Here is a 14,466-nt window from a genome sequence, read left to right on the forward strand (position 1 = left end):
TAAGTGTCAAAATAAAATATTTACATAAATTTCAAAGGTTTTACGTAAAACTCTAATTTTTGACAATGTTTGTGGATTTTTCTCCTAAAGTAAAAGGGTTATGTAAATTTAGTCAAATCTTACATAAATTATGTCTAAAAATAAAAGATTTACGTAAAATTCATAGGTTTTACGTAAAAATCTATTTTCACTAGGTTTGTGAATTTTTTTCTCCTAGACTAAAAAGGATACGTAAGTTTAGTCAAACTATACGTAAATTGTATCTAAAAATAAACTATTTACGTAAAGTTCAAAGGTTTTACGTAAAACTCTATTTTCATAAGGTTTGTGGATTTTTTCTTCTAAAGTAAAAGGGTTACGTAAATTTAGTCAAATCTTACGTAAATTATATGTAAAAATAAAAGATTTTGGTAAAATTCATAGGTTTTACGTAAAACTCTATTTTCACAAGGTATGTGAGTTTTCTTCTCCTAAAATAAAAAGGTTACGTAAATTTAGTCAAAATATATGTAAATTATATCTAAAAAATAAAATATTTACGTAAAATTATATTTTCACAAGGTTTGTGAATTTTTTTATCCTAAAATAAAAAGGTTACGTAAATTTGGTCAAACTATACGTAAATTATATCTAAAAATAAAATATTTACGTAAAATATATAGGTTTTATGTAAAACTCTACTTTCACAAGGTTTGTGATTTTTTTCTCCTAAAATAAAAAGGTTACGTAAATTTAGTGAAACTATATGTAAATTATACCTAAAAATAAAATATTTACGTAAAGTTCAAAGTTTTACGTAAAAGTCTAATTTTCACTATGTTTGTGGATTTTTTCTCCTAGAATAACAAGGTTACGTAAATTTAGTCAAACATTACGAAACTTATGTGTAAAAATAAGAGATTTACGTAAAATTCATAGGTTTTACGTAAAACTCTATTTTCATAAGGTTTGTGAATTTTTTTTCTTCTAAAATAAAAAGGTTACCTAAATTTAGTTAACCTATACGTAAATTATATCTAAAAATAAAATATTCACGTAAATTTCAAAGGTTTTATGTAAAAGTCTAATTTTCACAATGTTTGTGGATTTTTGTCATAAAGTAAAAGGGTTACATAAATTTAGTCAAACATTACGTAAATTAAGTGTAAAAATAAAAGATTTACGTAAAATTCATAGGTTTTACGTAAAACTCTATTTTCACAAGGTTTGTGAATTTTTTTCTCCTACAATAAAAAGGTTACGTAAATTTACTCAAACTATACGTAAATTATATCTAAAAATAAAATATTTACGTAAAGTTCAAAGGTTTTACGTAAAACTCTAATTTTCACAATGTTTGTGGATTTTTCTGCTAAAGTAAAAGGGTTACGTACATTTAGTCAAACCTTACATAAATTATGTTTCAAAACAAGAGATTTACGTAAAATTCATAGGTTTTACGTAAAACTCTATATTTTCACAAAATTTGTGAATTTTTTTCTCCTAAAATAAAAAGGTTGCCTAAATTTAGTCAAACTATACATAAATTATGTCTAAAAAGCAAATATTTACGTAAAGTTCAAAGGTTTTACATAAAACTCTAATTTTCACAAGGTTTGTGGATTTTTTCTCCTAAAATAACAAGGATACGTAAATTTAGTCAAACCTTACGTAAATTATGTCTAAAAATAAAATATTTGCGTAAAATTCATAGGTTTTATGTAAAACTCCATTTTCACAAGGTTTGTGAATTTTATTTCTCCTAAAATAAAAAGGTTACGTAAATTTAGTCAAACTATACGTAAATTATATCTAAAAATAAAATATTTACGTAAAGTTCAAAGGTTTTACGTAAAACTCTAATTTTCACAATGTTTGTGGATTTTTCTCCTCAAGTATAAGGGTTACGTAAATTTAGTCAAATCTTACGTAAATTATGTCCAAAAATAAGAGATTTACGTAAAATTCATAGGTTTTACGTAAAACTCTATTTTTAAAGCTTTGTGAATTTTTTTCTCCTAAAATAAGAAGGTTACCTAAATTTAGTCAAACTATACGTAAATTTTGTCTAAAAATAAAATATTAACGTAAAGTTTAAAGGTTTTACGTAAAACTCTAATTTTCACAAGGTTTGTGGATTTTTTCTCCTAAAATAACAAGGTTACGTAAATTTAGTCAAACCTTAGGAAAATTATATCTAAAAATAAAAGAATTACGTAAAATTCATAGGTTTTACGTAAAACTCTATTTTCACAAGGATTGTGAATTTTTTTTCTCCTAAAATAAAAAAGTTACGTAAGTTTAGTCAAACTATACGTAAATTATATCTAAAAATAAAATATTTACATAAAGTTCAAAGGTTTTACGTAAGACTCTAATTTTCATAATGTTTGTGGATTTTTCTCCTAAAGTAAAAAAGTTACGTAAATTTAGTCAAACCTTACGTAAATTATGTCTAAAAATAAAAGATTTACGTAAAATTAATAGATTTTACGTAAAACTCCATGTTCACAAGGTTTGTAAATTTTTTTATCCTAAAATAAAAAGGTTACGTAAATTTGGTCAAGCTATACGTAAATTATATCTAAAAATAAAATATTTATGTAAAGTTTAAAGGTTTTACGTAAAACTCTAATTTTCACAATGTTTGTGGGTTTTTCTCCTAAACTAAAAGGGTTACGTAAATTTAGTCAAACCTTATGTAAATCATGTCTAAAAATAAAAGATTTACGTAAAATTCTTAGGTTTTACGTAAAACTCTATTTTTAACAAGGTTTCTAAATTTTTTCTTATAAATAACAAGATTACGCAAATTTAGTCCAACTTTACGTAAATTATGTCTAAAAATAAAAGATTTATGTAAAATTCAAAACTGTTGCGTAAAACTCCATTTTTCACAAGGTTTATGATTTTTTTGTCCAAAAATAACAAGTTTACGTGAATTTAGTCCAACTCTACGTAAATTATATTTAAAAATAAAAGATTTACGTAAAGTTCAAAGGTTTTACATAAAACTCTATTTTCAACAAGGTTTATGGATTTTGTCTCCTAAAATAACAAGGTTGTAAATTTAGTCCAACTGTACGTAAATTATGTCTAAAAATAAAAGATTTACGTAAAGTTCAAAGGTTTTACGTAAAACTCCATTTTTCACAAGGTTTATAAATTTTTTTCTCCAAAAATAATAAAGTTACGTAAATTTAATCCAACTTTACGTAAGCTAAGTCTAAAAATAAAAGATTTACGTAAAGTTTAAAGGTTTTACTAAAACTCTATTTTTCACAAGGTTCGTGAATTTTTTTCTCCAAAAATAACAACGTTGCGTAAATTTAATCCAACTTTACGTAAATTATGTCTAAAAATAAAAGATTTACGTAAATTTTAAATGTTTTATATAAAACTCTATTTTTCACAATGTTTGTGGACTTTTTTATAATAAAATAACAAGGTTGCGTAAATTTAGTCTAATTTTACGTAAGTTATATCTAAAAATAAAAGTTTTACATAAAATTCAAAGGTTTTACGTTTATCTCTAATTTTCACAAAATTTGTGGATTTTTGTTATAAAATAACAAGGTTACGTAAATTTAATCAAACTTTACGTAAATTATGTCTAAAAATAAAGGATTTACGTCAAATTCACTTGAAAAATTATATCTAAAATTTTCAATTCACTTGAAAAATTTATCTAACATGTCGTGCATGTGTCTATTTTAATGATTGTTATTACCTTAATTCACTTACATACAAACAATTAACATTCCATACCAAAGCCTTCCATTAATTCTGACTCTTAATTTGACATTTTTGTTAGACGGAAGGACAAAACAATAAATCAAATAGGCAATTCACTACAAAAAAAAAGGTTTTTACCGACGATTTTATTTCAATTTAGGACGTTTAACTGTCTCTATATTTTTACCTGGTTTTCATAACCGTCGAAAAAGTGTTGTAATTACCACTGTTGCTATATTACCGTTGGTTTTTCTCAGACATCGGGATAAGGTTTTTCTAGAGACGTTTTCCTAAATGCAGTTTAAACCGCCTCTACAATGATTTTCAAACGCTTCAAGAAAAGATTTACAAACACAAATGTCGTCCGTAATCCGTTTGTAATTCGTGTAACCATCGGTAATCAACTTTATACTTTTCGGACGAAAATTTTCTGTCGCTAACGTTTTTTAAGGTCATGTCATCTGTTACGACGAAACTGGATTGCTGGTCAATAATGATAAAAATTGTTTTTTTTAGATTATAAGATGTTGTCATTGGTAGCAAATAAGCTTATGTCATTCAAAAACTCTCAGTACAATCAACAATTTATTTAAAAACTACAAAGACCTTTTTGTCTTGAAAGATACACTCGACCTTTTCTCTTCGTAAAAGGAACACAACCTACCTATCATCATCTATTTGTACTGTACTGTACTAGTTTCATTTCTTTGATCAACTACGTTTTACATGTGCACCACATCTCTCCATCTCGGTCTGGGTTAGAATTCCTTCAATTTTTACCATAGAAGAATTTAAAATATCTGGAAGAATAAAGTGGTTGATCCATCACCAAATGATCTCAGATCTGCAGGTTTCACCAACGCCCTGCACAACTGGCACATTCTCTCTCTTTCAAACCTGAAATCAGAATGTCACTAAGCAAAATGATACTGTTTGGCTCTTTTGTGGGAAATTGCAGGCGTGCCAAAGAATTATAGTATTCTCGTACTATGGAGTGAAATTGGGTGCGCTTTTCTAACTTCTAAATATCAAACAATTGTAAGAATTAAAGAGACCGAAAATTCCTAAAGGGTTCAATTATCAAAACGATACCGACCTTACAGAAAATGATTGAAACAACAAATAAAATAAAATTGAAAGGAAATGATGTGTTGAACTTTAGATCTGGAAATTGAAACTAAGAGAACAAACTGAGAAATAAAAAGATGCTGAAGTCTAAGGTGAATTTGCTAGAGTTTTGGGTACTTGTTGTTGAGTTGATTGATCGGGCTTATTTCATCGTGATTCCTTCCATTTATAAATGTTGGAGGTAACTTCCTGCTTGCTTCCACTAATCCATGTTCTCCACCACATTGAGTAACCTCCACTTTAACTTCCATGATGGATTGATACGTACACTTTCTGATTGTTCCTGCTTTTTAATTGGCTCACGAAAATACGTTAAAATATTAGCTGGTTTCCCACGAGGTACACTATGATTTCCCATGAGGTACACTATGATTTCCCATGAGGTATACACCGTCTAGGAAGTTGGTACAGTATTTTAGATGTTTCTTTTGAGGAAAACTGAGGTTCACTCTAGCAAATCCTAAGTGAACGATGTACTAGGAAAATATGAAAAGTTTCCTAAACAGGCCTTTTAAGAAAAAGTTTCCTAAAATGTTCTTTTAAGAAAAAGTTTCCTAAAAAGAAAAGTTTATCCCATGAAAAAGAGTAAACCAGAGTATGCAATAAAAAAACTTTATTTTTGGTGCAAACAGATACTAACAATGAAACATAAAAGAATATTATTAACTAACCATTCTGATACACAATCTTCACAAAATATGTGTTTACAGCAAAGTAGAATAGGAGCATGCATCTTCTCTTGGAATATATGAAACAACATGGTACTCAAGCTTTTCAGAGACTCATTAACAAGGTGCGCGTTAGACATCTTTTTAATCCGATTAATTAGTTCGAGGTTGTTCAAGCAGTTTTTAAATGGTTTCTCTTCAATTTAAGTTTGTTGTCTTTACTAACTTTAGATATCTAGCTTATACGGCTTGGAACTTTATCACTCAAATGAACCTTTAATTTGTAAACATGTGTTTTTCTATATTAATAATTCAATGATTCTTAAGGAATTAAATAACCATAAAAAAAAGTACTGTTTCTTTTAACATAACTTAGCTTAACACATTGATATGAAGCTGTAAAACAAAGACACATGTCAAAGAACTTTGCTTATTTAAAAAAGGGTTAAGGTGCAAAAATACTCCTAACGTTTTGGGCCAGGAGCAATTTTACCCTTAACGTCTAAAATGGTGCAATTTTGCCCCTAACGTTTGTAGCCAAGAGCAATTTTACCCCTAACGTGAGTAATTTGGGTCAATTTAAGACACTATTATAAAACACAGATATTTTCATTCATTATTTTGCACCAATTGCATATCAATTCATTCTAAAAAAAGGATTTCATGTTTTTTATAATTTAATAATAGAATTGGAGATTAATATTTATAAATTCGGTTAATTGTTTGAATTTTTTTTTGTCTAATTCATACAAATATTTTTTTATTTTTTTTATTTTTTTTCATATCCCAGCATATGTTTATGATTTGTTACTGATAAAATGACGTACATGTGAAGTGTAGATGATAAGATTCATGTCCGAGAAGATAGTTTGATGAATTATTTCTGAACTTGATCCAATTTATCAACATTAGGGGTAAAATTGCTCTTGCCTACAAACGTTAGGGGTAAAATTGCTCCTGACTCAAAACGTTAGGGGTATTTTTGCACCTTAACCCTTTAAAAAATAAAGAACATTAAATGATTTGTAAAGGGACAAAGTATCACAGCAACAACAATACAAGCTAAATTTCCAACAGACTTGTGAATTAATAGAAACAAGAGGAAAATTTGGGAGTTAATTTACCTCCTTGATAATTCTGAGTCCCCTTTCGTTAGCAGTATTTTCAATTATTGGGACCACAAGCTCATCATAATAACCATGACCTAGAATTGATAATCTCCATGTTATTAATATGGAAAATAAAAGAGAACCCATAAGAGAAAAAAGTGTACATTACCATGTTTATGCTTGCATATGTGCTTAGCCATGTTATAGCAGTATGCATGAGAGAATAAAAGAAATTAAAAAGAGGACATGATAAATCTAAATTCCTCTGTTAACATAATTTTCAGATTCATATGCTGCATCTGAATTTCAACAGATAGTGGAAATATTTTTTCACATTTGCATGTCGGCAATATTTCACATATCAAACTATTGTAGTGTTGAATGCAGTAATATAAGTCATAAAAAAAGAACAAATTCATGACAGAGAGATCTACAAGGACTCTTAGGAAGTCTTTCAGCTTAAAATATATAGTTAGATATTCTTGCATTAAAAGGGCGATACTTTAGTCAAGTGTTAATGTAAGCAGAGCATAGCACCATTAAGCATATTCTTCATGCACAATGAACATTTTCGAATCATTAATTCATTTCAACATCAAAATTAATTCACTTCAACATCAGAAACTACCCATTTCATCACATTATGCACCAAGGAAACACCATAAATTTGTAATCTGAGGGTCTTTTCACAGGAAAAAGCCTTGCACATATATGTATATAGTATGAAATTATTTTAAAATTGAAGCTACTTAGCTGCACATTTGATCAGGCATGAAAAAATCAACCATTACAACCTGCAGAGACAGTATATATGCTGTTTAGTTAAGCTTGTGAAACTAGGTAATTCCTTATCAAAATCGGATTTCCTTATCATCAATATGATCGGAAGAAAAAATAGGTATTTGCTTGTGCGACTTTACAAAATATAATATTAATGTAGAACCTTATCTAACTTCAACTACATTAGACCGTTGTTGCTACTATTTACCTTTTGTTGAATCAGCTAGAAGTGCTTTTGATCCTGTTTCAGTAAGAAATGTCTAAGCCAGAAGCAGTGTTGAACAAGAACGACAGAGACTGAGTATTGAGGAACAAAAGGAAACCCATCAGAAAACTTCGACCACGACAGGCAAACAGAGAACGGTGAAAGGGAAATGGAGAAAAGCGAAAGGTAAGTTTAACGAACGGTGATCGGAAGTCTAACGAACGGGATCAGGAGTTTGGCGAGCTAACAATTTAAGACTGGGATACAGGAGATATGAAGTTAAGAATGTGTTATGGATTAGGGATTACAACGCCTATATAACATGTGGATTTATATTAGTCAGGGCCAATTAATATTCTGGGCTTTTTTAGTTGATCCCATAAGACAGTTTATAAAACCGTTGTTACAAAAGTGTTGTTAAAAGCCTGTTTTTTTGTCGTGATTCATTATTCCAGTAGCAGAAAATTATTATAATCATGCATGCCCATGCGCTATTCCTCGTATATTATCATCATCATGCTTAAATAATTCTCAAACACTGATATTGAAGTAATTTATTTTTGGGTATAAACTACCATCATGTTAATCCTATGCTTCATGCCCTTTATAATTATAGTAAAGCATTGTAAAAAGTAGAAAAAAACACAACTAAGAAACTACCTTAATTAGTTACTATTCATATTTAGTCTATAACTACAACTAAGCTAACCACGTGAATATAACTAGAACTAAGCAAACCACAAACATAGTTTCATCAGGCCCTATGGAGAACCTTATAATACCCTCAGACTTTCAGAAATTTGCTTAAGTTCTAGCATTTGGTCTTCTAAAGCTAGGGGTGAATATCTGGCCTACTGCTTCAAGTGCCGACACATTCCAGTTCTCCACATGTCTAACAACCTGTCAAATTGAACGCTTGCTACACATTATTAATTTGCAAAAATAACTTGTAATTTGTTTATTTTTTTTGTCAAATTAGCATAGCTATGTTTTTTCTATGAACCATTACATATGATTCTGTCAATAGTTTGAATTTTCTTGTTTGTTAGGGGTATTATTTATTTTGCTAGGAGTTAATAACAACTCAGTCAAAGAGAGTTCTAACATCATAACACAGAAATTAAGAGGTCCAGCTTCTTCTTTTAGTTTATAATTGCCCCCTTCAAATAGAAGTAAGGTTACAAGTGAAAGCTTTGTGCTCAAGATGAAGTTCAATCTGAGGCACACCAGTATGAATTTGATAACAAAAGTACATAAATGTGGTGTGAATTTGGTACGTTCAACTGACAGTATAAATGAGAAGCACCATCATACAACAAAAAATTAGGATGTGTGCTGGCAACAACTAATGCATTTATAATTAAGCTTAAACATATTGCAAACTGATTTAGCATAGGTAGTCAAGTAGGATTCAAAGACAGTTTCATAACAATTGAGTTTTAAAAATTAACAGAGGACTTTTGATTCCACAATCCTATTTTTCACAACACAATATTAGATCAATACATAAAAATCATTCAACTGCTCATTACTACAGCAAACTCAAAATTGCAGTAAAATAACCAAGGCTTATTGTTTTGTATCTTAATTAGATGAAGGGGTTAAAAGCTTACCAGAATTATGAAAGGGCCAAACAATTTCATCGATACAATCTGGCTTCACAGAGGCGAGTTCAAGTAAGAAATCATAGATACTTGTTTGATGAAGCCCATGAACAGGCATCCTTCAATCTCTAAATACCTCTCCAATTCAAAGATTTCGAGCATCAATTTCAATTGGCAAAAGATTCTTTAGGAAAGCTAATCCTAACGAGGTTCAAACAAAAGAAGAAGAATTTCAATCATAAGTTATCGAATTCAGATTTAAAATTGGAAATGAAACTTACCAGAATTATGGAAGCCCAAAAGATGCGATTGAATTACGAGTTGGAGGATCAATTTCAAAATAGAAGCTAAACCCAACAAGATTCATATAAAATAAAAGAATTTCAAGATGGATGAGTTTGGCGGTAGAGTTAAATTTAGAAGATGGAGGTCAGTTGGGTTGAGGAGAGAGTTGAGAAGAGCAATTGATGAAGATCGAAGAATTAGGGAAGGAGTTGAGGAGGAGTACAGAACGATGTCTACTTTTGTGTGAATAAAGTTGGAGAAAAGAAGGTAACCGGAACAGTAAGTCAACAAGTTAAATTCCTCTAAAACGTTTACAAAATATTGAATGGTTCAGATCTATTCCAGTTACAATGAAGGGTAAATCCAACAAAGTACTCCTTACTTTGTTTATTAAGAAAGTAAGGATAGCCTGCACCTAGTACATAATATAAAAAAAAAAATTCATAAAAATATATAAAAAATAACATAACATTTGCATCCCAATTGTTGAAATAGGGACCTTCCCCAAATGTTGAAATTGAATACCTATTTCCCTTTTTTCCCCCGCATTCTTTATCCCGCTTGTTTTCTAATTTTGCCATTTTCATTTCCCGCTTCACTTTCTACCTTCCCCCTTTCTACTCGCCCTCTTCTCTGTGTTTCAATTAGTGCAACAAAATCCCAAATTCACCATTCACATTCTCTTCTCAGATGACCTACCTGCCTCGACTGCACCACCGTTACCACCACTTCGGTTCATCGGCTCCCTCCTCTTTGTTGGCTAGCCCCCGGTCCCTTTCCTTTTTTTTTTTGAGGTTTCCGGCAACGCAATCACAACTGCAGTCCCTCGTCGACCTTTATGGAAGCCATTAGCCATTTGAAGCTCGATCCCTCCTCTCTCTGTTAAGATAGCCGAGTCAATTTCATTCATGTAAGTACACGAACCCTAATTTTATGGAATTGAAACTTCAAATGGGATTTTGAGATGAAATATGGAATGATGGGTGATTCGAGTAAACATGTGCCTAAGAAATAATTGATGTTACCTTGATTTGTGTCTTCATCTACTCTACAGTCGGTCTCCAACCATAGAATTGATGGAATGGCTTCTCTGTGTTTCTTGAGGTAAGCTTAAATTCACAATTAGATAGATATAATTTGTGCAAGTCCTTTGAAAAAACATAGAATTTTCCTTCTTAATATAGTTAATTCAGCTACTTGGTTGCTTATGATTGTATTTTTTTAGCTTTATTTCAAGTCCTTTTCATTAATCTTCCAGCTCTACGTAAATTGGATAATACGCTTCTGGTAAGATTTACAATTTGATTGTTTATCTATGGACATTTTTGGAATCGAGTGATCATTCATTCTGACAGGGTTGCGCTTGTTTGATTTTCAATTGACAGGATGTGTTGGAGAGTTTCACAGATACAAAATTTTGGTATGTTGATCAAGGGATTGCAGGCCCAGAAGCAGATGGTTCAACCTCATTCCGCAAAGCACTCCAGAGGCAAGAGGAAGAATTTTGGCTGCCTGTGCCCTGTATTCCTTCCGATGGCCTTACTGAGAATTCAAGAAAGTAGTTGAACCATACTGATGAATGCACGAATCAAATACTGAAAGCTGCAATGGCAATCAACAGCATTGCCTTATCCAAAATGGATGTTCCTGACTCATACTTGGAGTCACTTCCAAAGGTCTGCTTCTTCGAATGTTCGAATGTTCGAACACAATTACATATTCATGTTTCTATTATATGATATTGAGTTCTATTTCTTTGTTTTTAGAATGGGAGAGCTTGCCTAGGGGAGCTCATATACCGCTATATCACTTCTGATCAGTTCTCAGGAGAATGCCTGCTTGATTGCCTAGACTTATCTACTGAACATGTTGCTTTACAGATTGTACATAGATACGACAGATGTTTGTGTTCTTGAGCTGCTTAAAAACAAAGAGATGGTGAAAGTTTCAATATTTCGTACATCTGAAGATGGCAGGCACGAGAATTGAATCTAAAGTTAAAAGGTACTCTACATTACCCCCATTTGATTGGTTAGTTCTGTTTATTAGGTAGAAAACTCATTTAGTGCTGTTTGGTTTGCTGCTATAGTTAACGGATGTCCAACCTGGATCCATTTGGTGAGAACTTCATGCTGTGTTTTGTAGTATGTCAAACCGGATCTTCAGATCCATTTGGTGAGAAATTTTCACCATGGTTATCGATAACATTTCAGTATCATTTTTGGTGAGTAGATTTGCAAGAAATAATGAAATGGAGTTTTTAGATTTAAGATTTTCATTTGGAATAGGAATCTTTAAAAAGGGTTATAGATTTGTCTATGTGTTTGAGAAACTTTACTTTATGCAAAATAAATTGATAGGTTGGTCTCTTGAACTTACTTAATTGACCGATTCACTCCTAAGTTTTAGGATATGTCTCATTAGCTCGCTACTTACTGAAAGTGATCGAATGACCCTTTAACTTGTTTAAAATGACTTATTGACCCTTGAACTTATAGGCGCTTCAATATGTCCAAATCTCCCCTTCTTTAATATATACCTGAGGAAGAAAGGCAGCTCAATTCCGACACCGACTATTCTATACTTAATGGCTCTCTCGAGTTATTACTTACTATTTTATTAGTAAAGCCTCATCCCGCTGGTTCAAATACCATTCTTTTTCACTTTATCCTACCCGGCTCACTGTTTTAAAAATGCCTTTTTCACCCGGTGCACTCTGTTTTTGAACAAGTTGAACTTTTTATTCCTAAAATAGTAAACGAAAGATAATCAAATCTTGACGAAAGAGCTTACAAAGGGTTTAGTTAAGATATGGCAGATTCCACCAAGTATACAAATGGAACCGAACCAAACATGCCTTTGGATGATTGTAAGCAAGTTTATTGGGAAGAGATACTTTGTTGTCTGAGCTTTTATATTGATGTTATGGTTCATTTAAATGAGTTCTTAGCTGAGGAACAACTCGTCAGAATGATAAGAAAAAATTGCTTACTTTAGGTTTAATTTGAAACTTGTGTGTATAATTCATTATGTGAATATTGGATCAAACGTCAATTTACAATGTACAAAAAGGTTTGGATCCGAGCAATATAATATTCTGCACTAATTAATGCCCTTAATTTGATAATGTAATTGTAATTTCTTGTAAACTTTTCAAGTGCTTATTTTTCAGCCATCAGAGAATATAAATTCATAACGAGATTTTCTTTGAAACTACTATTTTGTATAACCTGTTTGGTGGGTAAAGTTAAAATTCTTATTTACTTTCTTGGTGCACTACCTTCTTTTTCTAATATTGACAACATTACATGTAACCATTAACAGGAAATACATGATTATTTGAAGAGTCTTTGTCTCGATTTTCCATATTACTCATGGTGAATATAAAGAAGATTCATGTTACCCAGAGACTAAAACGCTCACTATTGGCCAATTTAAACTTTGGAATCTTCCATGGTCATCAGGTTTGGTTTAATTTCTCTTTGTCCCTGTCTTTGCTTTCAAATGTCAACTGTCAACAACAACAACAATAAAGCCTTAGTCCCGAAATGATTCGGGGTCGGCTAACATGAACCATCATATAAAACCATGAAAATCAAGTCGTGTCAGTGACACAGATTCGCTCCCTTCACTCCGTCCTATCCACTACCATATTTTCCTCAATTCCCAGTAAACTCATATCACTCTCGATCACCCTCCTCCAAGTTTGCTTAGGTCTTCCCCTACCCCTCACCACTACATCCCTTTGCCACTCTTCGGTTCTCCTAACCGGCGCATCAAGCGCTCTACGTCTCACATGGCCAAACCACCTTAGTCGGTTTTTTCTCATTTTATTCTTAATAGATGTGACCCCTACTTTTGTCCTAATTATTTCATTACGCACCCGGTCCTTTCTCGTATGACCACACATCCATCTCAACATACGCATCTCCGCCACCGACATCTTATGGATGTGGCAGTGTTTTACTGCCCAACACTCCGTACCATATAACAATGCTGGTCTAATTGCCGTCCGGTAGAATTTTCCCTTCAATCTATTAGGCATGCCGGGATCATAAAAGAAACCCGCAGCACTCTTCCACTTCGACCAACCAGCTTTAATCCTATGAACAACATCTCCATCTACTTCTCCATCCGTTTGGATAATAGATCCTAAATACCGGAAGCAATCCGAGGCCTGAACAACTCTCCCATCTAAGGTGATTGTCCCTGCCTCCCTACCCCTACGGCCGCTAAACTTACACTCCAAATATTCTGTCTTACTTCGACTCAACTTAAAGCCTCTAGATTCTAGAGTTTGTCTCCATAGTTCCAACTTCCTCTCCACTCCTTCTTTCGTCTCATCAACCAACACAATATCATCTGCAAACAGTAGGGGTGCACGTGGTCGGTTAACCAGTCCATTAAGGTTAATTCGGTCGGTTAACCATTTTTTTGGTTTTTGAAATATACTAACCATACACTAGTCCATTAAATTCGGTTAATCACTAATCGGTTAACCAATTATTCGGTCGGTTAACCTTTTATTTCGGTTTTTAACCATTAATAAATAAACAATTATTGGAACTCATGCATAAATAATCAATGGGCAAAGTCAACAATTATTGGAATTCATACTATGTAAACAATAAAAGAATTTCATTACATTATATCTACTTTATTGTACAATAGAAAGTTGAAATCTTACAGTAGTAAATGAATTAATATAATTATTATATATCAGCTCTCTTTGTTTTTTATCTGATTTTTCAAGTACAAAATAGCTGTTCAAGTATATTAATTTTTGACAAATTGGTATTATCAGTTGATTCTTAGTAATCGAAAATAATTTACAACATTAAATTACTGTGTTTGTTTTTTAAACTAAAATTATTATTCTCCGTGCTTTACCAACGAAGCCCTTTTCAGGTATATTAATTTCACTAATTATCTAATTTTTGATAAATTGGTACTGTGAGTTGAGTCTTAGTCAC

General features: G+C 31.5%; 2 long non-coding RNA genes across 7 annotated transcripts; one reads left to right on the forward strand and one right to left on the reverse strand.

Annotated features, from left to right (window-relative positions):
* Positions 1-4,346: 4,346 nt before the first annotated feature.
* LOC136209561 (uncharacterized) lies at positions 4,347-9,873 on the reverse strand. Of its 2 annotated transcripts, none has more exons than XR_010677581.1 (4): positions 9,490-9,873; positions 9,218-9,409; positions 6,635-6,714; positions 4,347-4,611 (listed from the first exon to the last, which is right to left on the reverse strand). It is a non-coding gene; the product is annotated as an uncharacterized lncRNA (long non-coding RNA). The 2 variants fall into 2 exon arrangements; XR_010677580.1 differs by lacking the exon at positions 4,347-4,611 and adding an exon at positions 4,777-5,125.
* Positions 9,874-10,064: 191 nt separating this feature from the next.
* On the forward strand, positions 10,065-14,102 carry LOC136209494 (uncharacterized). Of its 5 annotated transcripts, none has more exons than XR_010677559.1 (5): positions 10,065-10,403; positions 10,548-10,780; positions 10,879-11,169; positions 11,260-11,497; positions 12,818-14,102. It is a non-coding gene; the product is annotated as an uncharacterized lncRNA (long non-coding RNA). The 5 variants fall into 5 exon arrangements; XR_010677558.1 differs by lacking the exon at positions 12,818-14,102 and adding an exon at positions 11,583-12,687; XR_010677560.1 differs by lacking the exon at positions 12,818-14,102 and having other exon boundaries at positions 10,067-10,403; positions 10,548-10,597; positions 10,719-10,780; positions 11,260-11,561.
* The last annotated feature ends 364 nt before the right edge of the window (positions 14,103-14,466 follow it).

The sequence above is a fragment of the Euphorbia lathyris genome, chromosome 10 (assembly GCF_963576675.1).
Source record: "Euphorbia lathyris chromosome 10, ddEupLath1.1, whole genome shotgun sequence".
Lineage (NCBI taxonomy): Eukaryota > Viridiplantae > Streptophyta > Magnoliopsida > Malpighiales > Euphorbiaceae > Euphorbia > Euphorbia lathyris.